The sequence below is a fragment of the Capricornis sumatraensis genome, chromosome 11, assembly GCF_032405125.1.
Source record: "Capricornis sumatraensis isolate serow.1 chromosome 11, serow.2, whole genome shotgun sequence".
Classification (NCBI taxonomy): Eukaryota; Metazoa; Chordata; class Mammalia; order Artiodactyla; family Bovidae; genus Capricornis; species Capricornis sumatraensis.
In genome coordinates this window covers 47177317-47183327 of record NC_091079.1, presented here as the reverse complement: position 1 = coordinate 47183327, position 6011 = coordinate 47177317, and positions in this window count along the sequence as shown.

Genomic DNA, 6011 nt, shown 5'->3' with positions numbered 1-6011 from the left:
TGCTCAGGAAATTCCAGGGGGAACCCCTGAAGTCTGATCACATCCTTGCGTTTTGTCAGGCTTCCTTCCGCATGACCTTGTCACAGGTGGGATTCCTCATGTTGGCCCCCAGCAGAGGTGTAGTTAACAAACAACATTATATGAGCTTTAGGTGTGCAACATATTGATTTGATATTTTTATATGTTACAAAATGTTTGCCACAGTCTAGTTATCATCTCCGTAGAATGTTGTTACAATATTATTGGCTATATTTTCTGTGTGTACGTTACATCCCCCTGGCTTACTTATTTTGTAACTGGAAGTCTTTGTCTCTTAATCTTTTTCGCCTACTTTGCTCAGCCCTCTGTCTTTCTCCCCTCTGGTGACCACCTGTTCATCCTCTGTAACTCTTCCTGTTTAGGCATGTTTATTCATTTGCTTTATTTTTTTAATCCCAAATATAACTGAAATCATACAGCATTTGTCTTTCTTTGTCTAACTTATCTCACTTAGTGTAATAACCCTCCAGGTCCATCTGTGTTGCCACAAATGGCAAGATTCCGCTCTTTTTTATGGCTGAGTAATCCTCTGTGTGTGTGTGTGTGTGTGTATAGCACAGACGTATATTTCTGTTTCTGCTATTTCAAATCCATAATTGAGGCAGAGTCTGTGTTTTGAACTTTTATCTCCCAGTGTTCACCATAGTAGTTCCTCAAAAAATGTTTGTGACTATTCGTGAATGTATCTTTTTTCCCATGGAAAATGATTCAAATGCTGTCATATATTTGCTCGGGTATATTTTTATCTATTTCTTTGTGCTTCCTTCTTCACCTTTTACCATCCCATATACCCTCAAAAACACTTGAAGTTTAGAAATACCTCGAGGGCAACCAAGCAGTTAGAGAATTTTTTTTTTTTTTTGGAGCTGTTTCTGGCAGCAGGTAAGTATCTGCTCTCCTTGTTCTGGAGATACTGCTGGAGAGGGGAGCATGGGAAGCTGGGTGATTGGGCAAGATGCTGGGGAAGATGAGGAATGATTTGATGTGCAGTAAGATAGGAGCAATAATCTGAAGATACTGGATCAAACCATAAGCTTTGGGCAGTAAGGCCACACAGAACATAGAAATTAGAGGTTAATCCATTTAATCAGTTGAGAAGACCTTAACAGAAGTATGGGAGATTTTGTCCATGAGCATGAAGACTGAGTGTTGTTTTCTCAAATGTGCCGTTTCTGACTAACTTTACATCTTTTTATCAATTGGAAAAGATAGTGACACAGTAATCTTGCTGGAGAATCCCGTGGACCAAGAAGCCTGGCCAGGCTACAGTCACAAAGAGTCTAACACGACTGAGTGACTTAGCAGCAGTAGCAGCGACATTATTATTCACCCTCCCTGGGCTCTTCCAGCCCATCTGTTGAATTATAGATCTGCTCATTTCCAAAGTTCCCTAGTAACACTGAATCCAGATGGCACTGTAACTCATGGTGCTGTACTAGCCATCTTCCTGCCCATGAACACTGGCTTATTATTGCTTGCCATAGTTCTCACGGTGATGGTGGCCACAAATGCAGGAAGAGGTGGACTGCTGATTTTTTTCTTGACTCATTACATTTTCCATTTCCCCCAACAGTGTTATCTTTATGCTGCAAGCAACTTTATTCCAAGAGCAGAATCTCTTGCAAAGTTGACAGCCCTCCTGCCTTCCCCATACCACCACCAGGGTGCTCAGCAAGAGGCCTAAGGGCAAATGAGGAGAGAAGTTCTTTTCAGGAAAGCTGTGTGTTCCATGTCAGCGTGGCTGGAGACTGACCTGGGGCAGCCTGACATTGCTTCGTTAGTGGAGCCAGGAGAGGACGTGGCTGAGAAAGGCCTCCTAATGTTCATGAACATCAGTCAGGAAGCCCTGGGAGGAGACGGGTGGCCACTGCTGGAGAACTGACACCCAGGGAACCTGGGGAAGGGGTGCCAGCAGCCAGAGGCGTGGAGACCAGCAGATGGGTGTTGCCACCCTGCCACTTTTGGGTTCTGTAAACAGTAGGTGACGCTGTAGCTGGAGAAGGAAGAGCCAGTGCACGGCGCACGTGGTGGTTCCAGCCCAGGGGCTGGAGAGTCTCCAGCAACCGGGTCTCTGAACTTGCCTTGTGCCCATCATGAGAGTCACTGGGAATCAGCAGGTCAAGGGACACTCCTGGTGGTCCAGGGGTTAAGGCTCTGTGTGTCCAGTGCAGGGGGCCTGGTTTCAAACCCAGGTAGGGAAACTTAAGATATCACATGCTGTGTGGTGTTGCAAAAAAAAAAAAAAAAGCATTTTGACATCACCATTCTGCTTGCAAATTTCTTAAAATCCTCTGAGAGAAAAAGCTACTGTACTTGCCAGGCAGCCCTCCTGACGCCATCCCGTCATCATGACTCCCAGAGCAGGGGCCCTGTGGTTGAGCTGGGAATAGGGAGGTGTAGGGAGGCACCTTGAAGGGGAAAAGTGGGAGGCAGGGACCGTGGAGCTCCCAAAAGGCTCAGAGTGGCCTGCAGGCATGGCCCTGCCCTGGCTGACTCCTCCCCTTATGAAACACTGAGGTGTGTGTGTCCTGGGACCGGGGCCCACATTTGACCAGCTCCGGGTATGGGATGCTTCACCCAGAAAGCACTTCTGCCCCCGATGGGTCTCAGGCACTGGAAAGGGGCTTAGCTTGGAGGAAGGTACTTACTGGAAAGGGGCTTAGACAGCTTGGAGGAATGTACTGCTTGGTCTGGGGACCACTGAGGAGCCAGGTCTGAGCAGGGGCTTCACTCACCTGAGGGTGATACCCCCTGGCTCACCACGGGCCCAGGGCCAGCTGTGGCTGAGAGGGTTAAGTAAGAGGCCTTAGAAGGTTTGTTTCTGAGCAAAAGTGGGGATGCCGTACTCCTCACCGTGGTCGAAGAAGGCAGCCCTCAGTGTCCCAGGACTCTTGCCTTGAGCCTGTTCAAGGCTGTAACCGGGAAAGGTTAATTTTGAATTCGTGCTGGATCTGCTTCTGTGACTTTAACCCTCATCTTGCCGCTTTTGTTATGAAAGAGTCTTGGTCACTCAGTCATGTTGGAATCTTTGTGACTCCATGGACTGTAGCCCGCCAGGCTCCTCTGTCCATGAGATTCTCCAGGCAAGAATACTGGAGTGGTTGTCAATTTTTATAAACATACAGAATGTCCTGCCTCAGGGAGATAACCTGCTCCACCCACCTGTGAAGCACTGTGAGGAAGTGAAACTAACACATCCCCCCAGTCTGAGGCTTGCAGTTCTAGGGGACATTTGCAAGGATTGAACAGTCTTTTTACTTTGTTTCCTCACCTCCCACCATCTCTGATCCATAAAAGAACCTGGCATCCAGGTCCAGCTGCCGCTGCTGCTGCTGCTAAGTCACTTCAGTCGTGTTCGACTCTGTGCGACCCCACAGACGGCAGCCTACCAGGCTCCCCTGTCCCTGGGATTCTCCAGGCAAGAACATTGGAGTGGGTTGCCATTTCCTTCTCCAATGCATGAAAGTGAAAAGTGAAAGTGAAGTCACTCAATCGTGTGCAACCCTCAGCGACCCCATGAACTGCAGCCTTCCAGGCTCCTCTGTCCATGGGATTTTCCAGGCAGGAGTACTGGAGTGGGGTGCCATTGCCTTCTCCGTCCAGGCCCAGACAAGATGGTTATTTTGAGGCACTAGCCTGCTATCTTCTGGGTCAGCTGGCTCCCAATAAAGTCCCTTCCTTGTCTCAACCGCTTGTTGGGGAGTTACTGGCTTCTCATGCAGTGAGCAGAGTGGGCTTGGACTCATAACAAGTCAGCTTCTCTTATTCCTAGAGGTGGTTTGTCAGTTGAAACTCATTTGCTTCCACTCTATGGCAACCCACTCCAGTATTCTAGCCTGGAACATGCTATGGACAGAGGAGCCTGGCAGGCTCTCTAGTCCATGGGGTCGCAAAGAGTTGGACATGACTGAGCGACGAACACTTTCACAGTTCCTGGTGTCCAGCAGGGCTTTTCAAACTTGTGTGCACTGGAGTCACTTAGGGGTCTTGTTAAAGTGATTCAGTTAAGATTCTGACTCAGTAGGTCCAGGGTTGAGCTTGAGGATCTGCACTTCTAATCAGTTCCCAAGTGAGAAATGGAATATTTGCTGCCATGTCAGTAAACAAAGGATGTCACGGTCATCAGCAATTGCAGCCACCACTGCTGGTGAGCCAGTGAGTCCTGAGGGAGCTCAGGGAGGAATAAAGAATACCCGCCCTCTAGCAGCCATCAGTCAAAGCTATGGTTTTTCCAGTGATCATGTATGGATGTGAGAGTTGGAATATAAAGAAAGCTGAGCGCCGAGGAATTGATGCTTTTGAACTGTGGTGTTGGAGAAGACTCTTGAGAGTCCCTTGGACTGCAAGGAGATCCAACCAGTCCATCCTAAAGGAGATCAGTCCTGAATGTTCATTGGAAGGAATGATGTTGAAGCTGAAACTCCAATCCTTTGGCCACCTGATGCGAAGAACTGACTCCTTGGAAAAGACCCTGATGCTGGGAAAGATTGAAGGTGGGAGGAGAAGGGGATGACAGAGGATGATATGGCTGGATGGCATCACTGACTCAATGGACATGAGTTTGAGTAAACTCTGGGAGTCAGTGATGGCCAGGGAGGCCTGGCGTGCTGCAGTCCATGTGGCCACAAAGAGTCGGACACGACTGAGCGACCAAACTGAACTGAGCAGCCATCAGACTGCTGCCACTTCCTCGGTGAGCCCTGAGGAAAGTCAGGATGTAAAAACACAGGACACTGGCCCCAGGTAGCTGAGGTGCGTATCAGAGGAATGATTTCAGTGAACCCAGATTCTTGCATCTTCCCATACACAGAAAAGCACTAAATTACTTCTTTCAGAGATATCTGGTTTTCTTTAATTAACAATCATCTTCTGACATTCAGACTATACCTGTCCTTTGTTGCAAAACTTCCATATAACCTGGCTCTCCGCCTCCTTGACCTTGGTTCTCTCAGGGTTACTTGAGATGCTGCCTCCTGGGCTTGAAGTCCTAAAAATTCCTGCCACATAAAATATAACTCTCAGCTTCTAGGTTGTGAATATCTTCTAAGTCGATAAGAGAAAGATTTTTCAGTCCTTAGAGACAGAAATTTGCTAATTATTTAGCTTGTGCTTTTCAAATTTTCTTCTAAAATTCCATGTAACATTTTCATTCTCATAGCTTAAAATTAATCAAAATATTTTGCAGTAATGAATCAGGAACACTAGAGGTCAGGAGAGAACCGGCTAACCTGATGTTTAACAGGTTATGTGAGCATTCAGTGTTTTAGGGTAGTAAATTTTATTTGGCTTCCTGATGCAAAGAGCCCACTTACTGGAAAAGACCCTAATGATGGGAAAGATTGAAGGCAAAAGGAGAAGGGGGTGTCAGAGGATGAGATGGTTGGATGGCATCACTGACTCAGTGGACATGAGTTTGAGCTAACACTGGGAGATAGTGAAACACAGGGAAGCCTGGCTTGCTGTAGTCCACGGGGTTGCAGAGTCAGACAGCACTGAGCGACTGAACAACAACAGGATTCTATGGGTCATTTGGTTGGGGCAGGCAGTGAGTTAACACCCAGGTGCACTGCCTGAGGCCCAGGTACTTCTGGAGCAAACCAACGAGGCGCTGAATTCATGCAGAAGGGCTTAATTCAAATTCACATCTGTGAACGGTGGGAGTTAGGGGCTCCTTTCCAATTATATGGTGCTGTGTAGCATTTGGGGTTATTGTAGGAATGTGTCTCAGCCTTTCCTACCTGTTTTTTTTTTTTTTTTTTTAACACACCAAAAACATTTTGTATTGGGGTATAGCCAATTAACAAAGTTGTGGTAGTTTCAGGTGAACAGCAGAGGGACTCAGCCATATATATACATGTTTCCATTCTCCCCCAAACACTCCACTCATCCAGGCTGGCTTATAACATTGAGCAGAGTTCCGTGTGCTATACAATAGGTCTTTGTTGGTTATCCATTTTAAATATAGCAGTCGG